This window comes from Amphibalanus amphitrite, unplaced genomic scaffold (genome assembly GCF_019059575.1).
Source record: "Amphibalanus amphitrite isolate SeventyFive unplaced genomic scaffold, NRLGWU_Aamphi_draft 000279F_arrow, whole genome shotgun sequence".
In the NCBI taxonomy this organism is placed as follows: Eukaryota; Metazoa; Arthropoda; class Thecostraca; order Balanomorpha; family Balanidae; genus Amphibalanus; species Amphibalanus amphitrite.
This window is the reverse complement of record NW_024881774.1, coordinates 611,151-624,816: the sequence shown is the minus strand read 5'-3', so window position 1 is coordinate 624,816 and position 13,666 is coordinate 611,151. Positions and strand designations below refer to the sequence as shown.

Below are 13,666 nucleotides of genomic sequence, written 5' to 3'. Positions count from 1 at the left end.
ATTTTCCCCAGTGGCGTAGCCAGGTGGGCCGTGAGGCACGCGTCCCCCCATCAGGTTCGTGCCTCAGGGTCCCCTCGGGTTATTCGGGCCTGAGGGGCCCTGAGGCGCCAATTGGCCGCTAAGGGTCAATGCTGGCCATATTTGGACATAGAAGGGATCCACGGGGCTCGTAAAAACCCCTCATGGGCCCACAAGTACCAACACTAAGATCTCCACAAGGGCCCCAAGCCAGTCTCTGAGGGCCACTTGGTGGCCTCTGAGGGCCCCTTACCGGCTTCGGAGGGCCACATGTCGGACTATGGGGGTCTTAACCGGCCTATTCCCAGCCAGCAAATTTGGTCCTGGCCGTAGCTGGTCTTACTCTGGCTAGCTCCGGCATTTGCTCCGGCTAAAGTACGGGCAAGGTCTGGGGCTCTACTGGAGCTGACACACGATACCGGAGCTCGCCCGCATCACAGCCGGACTTATGCCGCATCAGCCGTGCCGTACCTCCACCGTACTTCAGCAACAGTAAGCCAGAGCAGCTATGAGGTGCAGCCGGACCTGGTCGTAGGGAGCCGGACTTGAGCCATGGCAGGGAGTCTGACTTGAGCCAGACTTGGCGGTTCGGAACCATAACAACCCGGGAGCGCTACGGCATATACTGGCTAGCCGGAATAGAGCCGTATCGACCCAAACCCCGGATCTGACGGCGATACCCTCGTCAGTTACCAGCGACCCTGACGGTCCCACACAGGTGACTCGGAGGGTCACAGCGGCGTCTGAGAGCACCATGTCCGGTCTCTGAGAACCCCACAAGGCTCCTAAAGACACCAATGACCTCTTGATATCTTCTTGTCGGCCTATGAAGGGTCCGTTCCGTAACAGCAGTTCTGAGGGCCACACGCGCGCCTGTGATGGCCCTAAACCAGTGTCTCTGAGAGCCCCCACAACGGCGCCTGTGAGGGCCATCACCGGCAACTGTGGAGCACCTACACCGGTGCCTCCGAGGGCCATACATTGCCATATCTGAGGCAGGGCCCCGCACTAGTGCCTCTTAACCCGCGCCCGGCTGGGGGTCCTGGATTTCCACGCCCTGCTGGGGGGGGGGGGGTGTTTGAACACCCCCCTTGTAACTCGGCTCCTGGGCCACGTAGCGATACGCGGAAGGCGGCGTTCGAAAGAGCGTCAAAAATAATGACGAAATCACTTCGGTCAATTTTTTGGTCAGGTCAAAGGTCAGGTCACCAGAGGTCATTGAAGGCAAAATTTCGCCGATTTCCAGGTCGAATGTCGAAAATTTCCAAGAAGCCAATGCATAACTCGAGAACCAATAGAGTTACAGCGCCGCGGAAAAGAGCATTCGATAGCCCTATTAAAGCACTTTCTGAGTAATTCTCTCAGATTTGACCTAACGTCAACGGTTTTGCCTGCAGAGGGCAAAAATTGCAAAAATAGCCGATTTTTTCGGAAACAGTTTTTCTGCAATAACTATTGACTTAAGCCTTGTACGAGCTTACTTTTACCGGCATTGTGTTCCTCTCGTCAAGACGCATCGAATGAACTATAAGTTGACCTTGAAAGGTCAACTTGAAAATTTGACCTCAGGTCAAGGTCATGACCTGACCGGAAAGGGTCATGTTGCATATCAGTCGATCCGTATCGTCAAGCTGAACACATCTAAGGCGTTTTCATCGCTCTAGCATGCCTCTATCAAAAGTTATTTGCGAAAAACTGTTAGATACCATTCGTGACCTAAGATGACCTCAGGGCATAAACAAGGGTCACTGACACCATTTTCATGTTCAGTGTGTCTGAACCACTTGTAATTCGGTGTTTGGGAGTGTTTATAATGTCTTTTGTCCAAAAGAGGCGCATTTCAATTTTCTCCCATTGACTTATAATGGGGAGGTCGCAAAATTGACCTGACCTTAGGTCATCGATATCAAAATTCTGAGATATACATTTTGTACATGCTATTGCTCTTAGCAATCGCTGAAAGTTTCAAAGCGATCGGTCACTCGGTGTAGCTATGACAGACATTGAAACTTTTTATGAGGTGATGTCACTTCAAGTGACCTGGTGACCTGACCTTGAATGACCTTGGTCTGAAATTTTCACAACATGTGTAGAATTGATGTACGATAAGGTTGTTGAGATATTCGCGAAAAACCACAAGGGGGGGTGTTCAAACACCCCCCCCCCCCCCCAGCAGGGCGCGGGTTAAGGCCCTATATCGGCGGCTCTGAGGGCCCAACACCGTCGCTTCTGAAGGCCCCACAAGCAGGGATGCGGAGCCGGAGCCGGAGCTGGAGCCGGAGCCGCCGGAGCCGGTATATTTTGCCCGGAGCCGGAGCCGTGAAACAACACAGCCCGGAGCCGGAGCCGGAGCCGGAGCCGGAGCCGTCAAAAAAGGGGCGACTCCGGCTCCGAGGAAAAAAAAAAATTGACCTAACTCGGTTTGACAGTACAAAGCAGTAAAACATGTGGTATTCCAAATATCCTTGTTATGCAAATACAGAAACAACGTGTGCCAATCCAATCGCCCTTTTTCTTCCACCCGTATTTAATTAATCGTATAGGGAATGTACTGAGTAGGAGCCGGAGCCGGAGCCGGAGCTGCCGGAGCCGGACCATTTTACTCGGAGCCGGAGCCGGAGCCGGAGCCGTATTGACATTTCACCCGGAGCCAGAGCCGGAGCTGGAGCCGATTTTTTCTCCGGAGCCGGAGCCGTCTGAAATTTCCACGGCTCCGCATCCCTGCCCACAAGTGCACATATGACGGCCACCCACCGGTGACATTTGAAGGCCCCACACCGGCGACTCTGAGGGCCCCATCGGCGTCTGAGTCCGTGCCGGTCTCTAAAGACGACCCCACAGGGTTTCTGAAGGTACCACCGGCATCTGATGGCCCTTTGCCGGCCTCTGAGGGCCCGTCGCCGGTATCTGGAGCCCCCTGCCGGCTTGTAAAGGGTACGCGTTATCAGCTCTAAGGGTCAGACACTCGTGTACGACGGACCCACACCAGTGTCTCTGCAGTCTGCAAATTAACGTCTTTTTTCGCCCTTCTTCTTAAGACTAACTTTTCTTTTCTTTACATTTTTATTTCATGCATTGTAAATTGCGTAATTGTTTTATTTTTAGAAGTGAAAGACTGCAGAACCAATTATTTTCCTCAAGCAGAGTTAGTGGGAGTTATTGAGGGACAAAATAATTGGGGGTGCTGACTGGAACATTTGGGGGTGCCCAGAAAACCATTGGGGGTGCTCATTTGAGCATTGGGGGTGCTCCAGCACCCCCAAAAGTATACAAATCGACACCCATGCCGATGACCCACTGTTAAAAGTTTAAGCACGATGATCTTAAAAAATGGCAAAGTTTTTTTTTGCAAAGAAAATGGCAAAGTTAGCCGCCTTTACTTTTGCGGTAGTCCATTCACAGTTGCGTGAATTATTGACATAACCAATGCTTCAAAATGCACTTTTCGGTACCTTTTCGACATGGTGCACCCTCAAAGCTCTCAATGAGCCTCCGCTCGGTCACCGGCCATGGCCTAGATTTCTGCTCCCGTGCACTACGCCCGTGGGCCCCTTTAAGCTAGCACCGGGCCCCCGGGTCAGCGCAGGGGCCCCTTTGCCAAGTTGGCCCCCCCCAAACTCCAAGTCTGCGACCGCCCCTGCATATATTTCTTATTGTACCTAAGTGGTTAGTATGGTGTTGTTTTGGTATCATTATCTTTCTTTTCAGTGGCACATTGCTATTAACCACATTTGAACGCATTTTACTTAGTAACTGAACGAAACACACCAGTCCATCCGCGCCACGGTTCGCCGCGTGTCGCGTGGCCCTCGGCTTTGCGGCATATTTACGTCTGGACAACGAGTTCAGTGTTGCCAGGTCGAGTGATGCCAATACCTCCAGAAAATGTTGTAAAAACCTCTAGAAACCTCTGTTCCATTGCCGCTTATTATAAAGTATATATACCTCCATACCTACCTCCGTATCACAAACCGTGGCGCTGTTTCAAAGCACGCTGCCATCCGCTGCTAGCGCGTGATGACATCATCAAGCCCATTGCTCCAACACTACCAAAGGGTCTGTTCCAGTCGCACTTCCTAACACCTCTTAACTCCTCCAAGATTGCTTCCCTGTTCCTGTGTCAGCTCTAGTACAAATCAAAGGAGGGCCCTGCTCCAACCTCCTCTATTTTGCCCTTGGAGAAGTTTTTTTTTAATTTTAATATTTTTTATACCTAAATTTAGTCCGAACCTTTAGATGGGAAGGATTCACAAGGACAGAGCCACCGCTAAGCGAAGCTTGTTGCGATGACCCTGCCCTCTACCCTCCGATCGCGCAGTTCCGATTCTATGGCAGAATTTAGAGTCCAAAGTTTAACGTGCTCACAAAGCCGCGCACGGCCGGTCCCCTCGCTGACTTCGCCTGGCTACGGCCTGCCACCAACCGCAACCATACCCTTGGAGGAGTTTAGAGGTGTTAGGAAGTGCGACTGGAACAGACCCAAAGTGTGACGTCAGCGCGCTGGCAGCAGCTGGCAGCGGGCTTGGAAACACCCGGTTGTATCCCCAATCAAGATAATTCACTCATCCTTCGCATGCCTTCGCATTTGTCCAGATAACTTGGTGGAGTTGGTGCCCACCGTGGGCACCAGGTTTACATAGCCTTGGTGCCCACGGTATATCGAGAACTTTTAGCTGCAGCCGGCGGCCAGAGCCTCAATAGTGAACAAGCCAAAAGTAGGCTTATCGTTTCCATCAATCTGTAAAAAGTGTGTTTTTTAAGCATGCAATGCTTAAAAATAATAACATGAAATTAAGTACCTAAATAGTTCTCAAGAGACCTTGATGCTAATCGTCTTTTCTCGAATTTTCAGATTACCTCTAGAAAACCCTCTAGAATCCGGCATTTTTCAAAAACCTCCAGGAGCCCCGAAACGCTCCCCTAAAACCTCTAGATCTGGAGGTTTACCTCTAGACCTGGCAACACTGAACGAGTTGCGTTGGAGAGGCCGAAAATAGTGGCGATTTCAGGACCGCAAGAATGGACCGTCACGGGAATGATTCTTTTTGAAACCGTGCACTGTTTTCAGCCGAAATTTAATAGTTACTACAAAATATTTTGTAATTACATTTCCACTAAGAATGAATGCCATCAGCGTTAAGTTTTACTGCTATTGCATTTTGTCAAGAAGCATATAGTGCTGTTATATTGCAGTTTTTGCGCGTTTGTTACAAAATATGAAGCGAATAAGCGTCAGTGTAATTCATCATATAGCCTTGAATTCATCAGTGCCAGAAGGGAGAGCTATGCTTGAGGGAGAGCTATGCTAATTGCTCTTGTCCATCCACTAAAATTTATAAAATATTTTGCTTTTTGTATTCCAAAAGGAGAGGGAACTATTTCATTTGTGCCTTCATGTCAGAATTGAAGGTGGATCATTAAATTTTCAACGCAGTTTACAAACAAGCATTTGGTCTTTCTCGTATATAAGCAGTTGCTAAGAAAAGGTTGATCAATCCTGAAGTTCAGTCATCGTACCTCAACTTGGCAGCAAGATCCCCCAAGGACAGAGGATATATTGTATACCTGTCCTGTTAATCAAAACATTTTTGTGCCTGCAAAGGCTTAAGTTATCTGTGGTGTGTTCGGAGTTAGGCTATATGGCCGTTTTTGTTGTATGTTTATGTGGAGATTGAATATAACTGTGACCCTGTGCTTGTTTGTATACTTACTACAGTCAAACAGGGAACCAGCACATTCACATAACATACCTACTCACATAGCAACTAACTCATGGCTGTGTCCTGCAGGATTTGTACTTGTTCATGTCTCAAGCAATAATAAAGCACTAAAGTAGCTTAGTTATCATTTCCCACATTTTTCTGAGCATCTAACATGACATACAGCAGTGCAGAGCAGCTTCAGAGAATGCACATCACACTTTAAATGCACAGACTCACACCAGCCACCCAATGAGCCAGTTCCTCAGTTGACTGTTTCCCTGGATGCAGCTTGGCAAGGTGAGCTAACTGTTGGCAAGTTGAAGGTTAGCAGGTAATATTGAGTTATGGTGAGTACCTACCTACAACTGGGTGCACTGCTACTGCTATGCAGGTCTTGGCTAGGTTGCAAATATGTTTGATGATTGATGTTAGGTCAGCTGTTAGGCTAGTCAGGTATGCCCACTGCTCAGGTCACATTTTTATGGACACTTGGCAAATTAAAACCTAATCTAAGCTAACCCAACTAAACCTACACAACTACTGACTATAGGAACCAAGCACCTACCTACTTGTGCTTACATCTCATAATACCATGTCAAAGTAAAGTTCCTTGGTGGAAGATTACTCTCAGTACTTTTTATCCCAGCCTTGTGAAGACAACTAATACTTCTAAGTTCTGAGTCACTTCTGGCCATCCACAGAAAGAAGCACTGAGAGCTTTGCCATTGTATATTGGACCAACAGTCACTATCACAAATGACTATGAACACACACGATCACATCGTTGCATGGATTGTCACATTGACAATTTTACTAAAATCCTTTTTTCAAAAAAATACAGTAATGATTAACATCAAAATCAACATAACATGGATTTAGTGATCCAAGCTTTCTCCTCCAGTAGCAATGGAATGATCGCATGTTTCATTTGCCAGACACTGAGCACCTGATGCACATTACCATCTGCATAGCATCTAAGCATAGTAAAGCTGCCCGAGTCCATTCATTCTAGATTTTTCACTTGATAGTAAGCACTAATTTATCTTGCTGTTGTAAGTTATCATTAAATATTCATACCAATACATCAATATGTGCCGATCAGTCAACATTTTCTAGCATGATACTGCTCAGCGTGCTCTTCAGTATTGATCCAAGATCTCCTGCAATATTATAGCTTGTTTTCAGCCAATAAGCTCTTTTGATTTTCCTTTTCTTGCTGATATATGAGCCCGATCAACTTGCGTTTATCAACCAAAATTTCATAACTTCAAGTTGAAGTTCAACTTGATATTGATATTGATATCAATATTGCTCAGGACTCAGGCAGGACCTCTGTCAGCCTCCTGGATACATGGCATTGTTTTCAGTCAACATGTTACTTAAATATGATATAAGTCAATCTTAAGGGATTCAAAACATCCAACAAAACGACGTACAAGAGTACGGAAACCACTAGATAAACTTGAAAAGGGCCTTGGAACAGAGCCAAGTGGTGCTCCATTTGTTTGTTTATAATGATTGTAGTGGTGATGTATTTTTAGGACTCTGACGGTCGGCTTATAAAAAATGAAACGTTTTTACAAAAGTTGTAGGGCAAGTAATATTTATCTGAAAGAACTAAAATTATCAAAAACCAAACACTATGAAATACATGAATCAGAGCGAAAAACTAACCCAATAATCCAGCCTAATCTTCGGCTCCTAAAACTGCGACAAAATCAGCACTTTTCCCCGCAACTCGTTGTCCAGACGTAAATATGCGGCTTTGCGAACCGGCGGAGGCATATTTACGTCTGGACAACGAGTTGCGGGGAAAAGTGCTGATTCTGTTGCAGTTTTAGGAGCCGGTGATTAGGCTGGATTTTTGGGTTACTTTTTCGTTCCGATTCATGTATTTCATAGTGTTTGGCTTTTGAATATTTTAGTTCTTTCAGATAAATATTACTTGCTTTACAACTTTTGTAAAAACGTTTCATTTTTTATAAGCCGACCTTCAGAGTCTTAAAAATACATCAGCACTACAGTCATTGTAAACAAACAAATGGAGCACGACTTTTGGCTCTGTTCCAAGGCGCTTTTTAAGTTTATCTGGTGGTTTCCGTACTCTTGTACGTCGTTTTGTTGGATGTTTTGAATCCCTAAGATTGACTTATATCATATTTAAGAAGCATGTGACTGAATACAATCCGAAATATCCAGGGGGCTGACAGAGGTCCTGACTCCTGACCAATATCAATATCAAGTTGAACTTGAAGTTATGAAATTTTGGTTGATAAACGCAAGTTGAACGGGCTCATATATCAGCAAGAAAAAGTAAAATTAAAAGAGCTTATTGGCCGAAAACAAGCTATAATATTGCAGATCTTGGAGCAATACTGAAGACCAGTGAAGAGCGCGCTGAGCAGGATCATGCCAGAAAATGTTGACTGATGAGCGCACTGCGCATATTGATGTATTGGTATGAATATTGAATGATAACTTACAACAGCAAGATAAATTAGTGCTATCAAGTCAAAAATCTAGAATGAACGGACTTTGGCAGCTTTACTATGCTTAGATGCTATGCAGATTGTAATGTGCATTAGGTACTCAGTGTCTGGCAAATGAAACATGCGATCATTCCATTGCTACTGGAGGAGAAAGCTTGGATCACTAAATCCACTTGATGTTTATTTTGATGTTAATCATTACTGTATTTCTTGAAAAAAGGATTGTTATGAAATTGTCAATGTGACAATCCATGCAACGATGTGATCATATAATGTGTTCATAGTCATTCGTGAGTGATTGTTGGTCCAATGTACAATGGCAAAGCTCTCAGTCTCAGCGTTTCTTCCTGTGGATGGCCAGCAGTGACTCAGAGCTTAGAAGTATTAGTTTTCTTCACAGGGCTGGGATAAAAAGTACTGAGGGTAATCTTCCACCAAGGAACTCTACTTTGACATGGTATGAGATGTAGGCACAAGTAGGTAGGTGCTTAGTTCCTATAGTCAGCAGTTGTGTAGGTTTAGCCGGGTTAGCTTAGATGAGGTTATGTTAGTTTTTTAATTTGCCAAGTGTCCATAAAATGTGACTTGAGCAATGAGCATACATGAATAACCTGACAGCTGACCTAACCTCAATCATCACACATATTTGCAGCCTACCCAAGACCTGCATAGCAGTAGCACCCAGTTATAGGTAGGTACTCACCCTAACTCAATCTTACCTGCTAACCTTCAACTTGCCAATAGTTAGCTCACCTTGCCAAGCTGCATCCAGGGAAACAGTCAACTGAGGAATGGCTCATTGGGTGGCTGGTGTGAGTCTGTGCATTTAAAGTGTTTCTTCTCTGAAGCTGCTCTGCACTGCTGTATGTCATGTTAGATGCTCAGAAAATGTGGGAAATGATTACTAAGCTACTTAAGTGCTTTGTTAATGCTCGAGACATGAAAAAGTACAAATCCTGCAGGGTACAGCTATGAGTTAGGTGCTAGGTGAGTATGTTATGTGAATGTGCTGTTCCCTGTTTGACCATAGTAAGTATACAAACAAGCACAGGGTCACAGTTATATTCAATCTCCAAATAAACATACAACAAAAACGGCCATATAGCCTCACTCCGAACACACCACAAAGAACTTAAGCCTTTGCAGGTACAAAAATGCTTTGATTTACAGGACAGGTATACAATCACGGTATATAGAGAACTAGGTAAAACCGGTTTGCCGCTTCAACACTAAGGTATTTTGACCACTATTTTCAGCTGACCTTTTCAGTCCAAAAATGAAAACTATGCAACAGATTTCAATATGTTTCATTATTCAAATATATATTTTGAATTAAGGTACAGAGAGCACAGCTTATCAAAATCTGTAAAGTAACAACGAAAATAAATTTTTGCCCAACTCCGCCATTTCGAAAATAATGGTTCTAAGGTTTTAGGGGTTTGTCAGGGACAACATTATTTTTCTACTCTTAAAATTTAAAATTAAAAATGAAAAAGTAATATCATGGGCAAAAATTGTTTCCTTGAATTACAAAATCAGCATAGTGCTGAACTTCTCAGCCTACCGGACCTGCCATTGTTCTACCACAAATTATCGACTAATATCAGTGATGTGGGGTTATAAATATGGTCCAAAAACATCAAATTTAAATTATCTTTCAGAATCTGTGCATGATGTTGCCTTTTAAATGTAAAGAACTGAATTTAATAGCTGTTGAATACACAGCCGCCATTGGTGTCCTTGGTCACCCTGTTCCACTAAATGTAGTATTTTTCAAAAACTAGCCTATGGCGGTGTCTAAAACATTTACCAAAATTTACAAAATTGTCTACACTATAAGAAATCAGAAAGCTTAAAGCTCTATGACCTCTGGCATTTTGACAACTTACTTCCGAGTCTCGAATTTAGATTTTTGAGAACCCAGCATTTCTGAACGAAATCATTGCTCCCTGGTCAGACTGTCAATCATCTGCTTTCAAAAGTTTTTTATTAAAATCAAAATTTCATTTCCTGTCCAGATATGGATATTTAATTGCAATTTAGAAGGTGTTAAGTATATTTTTTTGGCCTAGAATGAATTATCATTCATGTTGCTGAAGGTTACACTATGAAAATTAACGAAATATTACTAAAAAACAAGCCTATGGCGGTGTCTATTTCAAGATGAATAATAAACAAAATTCAATTGTCTATTTCTTGATATAAGTCGTAAAACATGATGACCTCTGGCATTTATGAGATTCGGTGTTGAAAACTGCAGACCATGATTATCACCCACAGTTGCGCACAGTTTTCTGTACTGCTTTCGCTGGCAAACGCCAGTGCTCGCATTTGATTGGTCTAACGGCGTTTCTTTTGCGAATTGAGAACACTCTGCAGTTTTATTTTGGTTTCTGTGTATTTTGTTGATTATTGTTGATTATTGTTGTTGGATTTGGTGGTATTATGATTAGGCAAGGTATTAGGCATTTTTCAGTCACACCATTCCCGTGGTATTATGGTAAGCACTTTTGATGTTTTATTGTGAGAGGTTACCTGTGCCAGGCTGGGTGATTTTGTTTCAAGTTTTTGATCTATGGTTTAGTTGAGATTGAAATCACCAGGGCAGAGTTTGTTGCATGCTGCATGCATGTTCCTGTTCCTCATACCCTTGTTCCGCAAGGCGTACATTATTTGTTTTATTGATTTGTCATGCCTCAATTACCAATCCTACGAAGTATGTAGTCTACTGCAAGTCTTTATAAACCTAATGCCCAGATTCATTTTGTGCATCCGCTCTCTCTTTGTGCGCTTCCATGGTGTTCTCCCTCTCGTTTTCATCCTCTTTCTCCTCTGCGTAGGTATCAACCCCCTGCTTCGGATGGCCATTGCAATTGAGGTAGGTGCCTTTGGAGCTTGCAGCAATGAGCGTTAGAAATGAATTACCAGAAATAAATGATGCTGTGAAAATTAATCAACAAAAGCTGACAAGGATTAGTTATTAAAATATTATATCTAAAAAGTTATATTTGTGTAGCGATCATGAAGTACATGCCCTGCCCCTCTGGCCAATCCTGGTCAATCCTGCTCCGGGTTGTGCAGACAACTATCCTATGTGGGAAGCCCAAAGCTCCCCCAGGAGTATGGCCATAATAGCTGGGTGTGGTGAGTGTCACAGGACTGATAGCCCTATAAACACAGGTCAGGTGGGAGGGTATTAGTAGAATAAGCTTAGGATGTTGGTTAAGCCCTTTCCTCATCACCCGCCTCTGTCACCAGTTTTCTCCTCAGCCTCCAGAGCTGGTAGAGTCAATCCTTGTTCTGCTCCATCTCTTTTCTATCATCGTTGAAGAGGAATGCTTTCAGTACCTTGTTGGGTTCTTCCACGTATGGCCTCAGTAGAGCTAGGTTTCATTGTCTTTCTTCTGTTAGCTTGGTACACTCTAGCATAAAATGGACTTCATTTCCTTCCTCTTTTCCACAGAGCTTAATTACCGTTATCACCTCATCCACCGTCTGCTCAATGTGTGAGGAATACGGAGACAAAGGCTGCTTGATAATTAAACAAGTTCTGTGTTTTCTCAGGAAGTCAGTACTTTGTTAGATAGGTATGTGATGAGTTTAACGTAGACAATTGCAGTCTTATGTGTCGATGAAACTAAAAGTCTTGGAAACATGATAAGCTTAGCATAACATTCTGCCATTGCGTTCATGTGTTTGGCTTTGTCGTTCCTATCGTAGGTATGCTTTGTGGATTCTGAGTTCTGACCATATTATCTTCCACCAGGTTCATTGCTGGCAGTGGTTCAGGAGACAGTGGTTCGATCCCAGCTGTAGAACGTCACCTGCAGGAAGTAGCATTGTGATGGCCAGCCACGAGGCGCGTTTATCCAGCCACATTGTCCAGAAACCATCACATCATCTCCAGGTCAGTAACTGTGTGGACCAGTCCAACGCGTCCACAGGTCACTGGTCAGGCTGTATCCCACCACCTCACTAGGTAGTAGGTCAGTGACATAATGGCATTGTGTGACCCGTCGCCGCGTCCTTATAAGGACCACTCACCTATAGGTGGGTGGCTCGGGGGAACTTTTTGTGTTGCCGGGATGGGATGTCTGCTAATGCAGGTGCCGCTGCAAGTGTCGTGACGTATGATGGGTCTCAGGCTCGGATTTCGATTTCTCGAGTGAGAAATGTGTGTACAGGCTAATGTAATGTTATTAAAGCTGAGTGTGCGACAGGAAACGTTAATCATGAGCTATGAGTCGTGGTCGCCGTGGCTCGTAGTGGTATTTGACGACCGTCGTGACCTGTGACGGTCACCGTGACTGCTATGTGATGGTCGCCGCGGGCCGGCTGGCATATGACGGCCGCCGTGACTTCTATAACGGCCTTCGTGACTGAATCGTGACGGTCGTCTTGATGTGCCGCGACTCGCTGCTTTACAGGTCACTGGTCGCTGGTGCTCGAGTTGACTGTGTCTTCAACGGCTCCACGGTGACCAGCGCCGCCACCGCCGAGACCATCCGATTCCTGAAATGATAATGGCCGTACACGAACAAGAGGCTCTATGCATCCAGATGCAAGTCAAGCGCCATGCTCAGAGGCGTCATCCGGAGAAGGTCGCACAGTGCACTTTAGGCTGAGCTCGGGTGTAGTGCGCGCTGACGGATAGGATGAAATTACGGGCCGGCCATCAGATTTCAGTGCGGGGATCAAGATGGTCGGAGCCGACGTGGCTCGGTTGATGGTGTGCCAGGGTTAATTGAGAGTGGAGGCGAGACACCCGGATCTGTGAAGGATACGCCAATACGGGTCTCGACGTCGTCTCGCAATTTGTGCTATGTAATATGACGGCTATGCCGTGGTATCATTCACTCTCGATGCGCTAATAAATAATAAATAGGACAGACTGGAATTAATATTATTATATTTGGATGTAAGGGGCAGGTTTTGGCCAGCGCTATATTAGAAATCGTGAGCGTGCTAGTTGCAATTAATCGCGCGCTTCCTGCTGAGCATCTGTGAGCGAGAAAATACTTTCTCTGGAACGTTCGTCGTAAAATATGTGTATCTTTGGAATAAGTTGTCAGAACATGAATGAATTTTTTGTGTCCACTGCAGCTGCTGTTCTGGAACAGAAACATGCCGAGATCGGTTGTGTATGTACTATGTACGCTGTAGCAAAATCAAGCAGCCGTACCATGAATCAAAAGCGATATGTGAATTAAAGTGGATATTTTTCACTATTTTTTCAGTTTTATCATACAGATCACAGAAATGCGTCGAATACTGATCACACCCGGTTCCAAACAACTAAACCCTTGCGATCACTGGGAAGTAAATAATAATACCCATGTGGCTGTCTTGTCTGGCGTGATCCGAGACTCTCTCTCTCTCCCCCCCTCTCTCTCTCTCTCTCTCTCTCTCTCTCTCTCTCTCTCTCTCTCTCTCTCTCTCTCTCATTGTCGTTGCTGA

At 44.8% G+C, this 13,666-nt stretch overlaps 1 long non-coding RNA gene across 3 annotated transcripts; it reads left to right on the top strand.

Annotated features, from left to right (window-relative positions):
* The first annotated feature begins 10,329 nt into the window (after positions 1–10,329).
* On the top strand, positions 10,330–13,434 carry LOC122387271. 3 transcript variants are annotated; one of them, XR_006257542.1, is made up of 4 exons: positions 10,330–10,709; positions 11,673–11,715; positions 11,976–12,116; positions 12,637–13,434. It is a non-coding gene; the product is annotated as an uncharacterized LOC122387271 (long non-coding RNA). The 3 variants fall into 3 exon arrangements; XR_006257543.1 differs by lacking the exon at positions 10,330–10,709 and having other exon boundaries at positions 11,362–11,776; XR_006257541.1 differs by lacking the exon at positions 10,330–10,709 and having other exon boundaries at positions 10,716–12,116.
* The last annotated feature ends 232 nt before the right edge of the window (positions 13,435–13,666 follow it).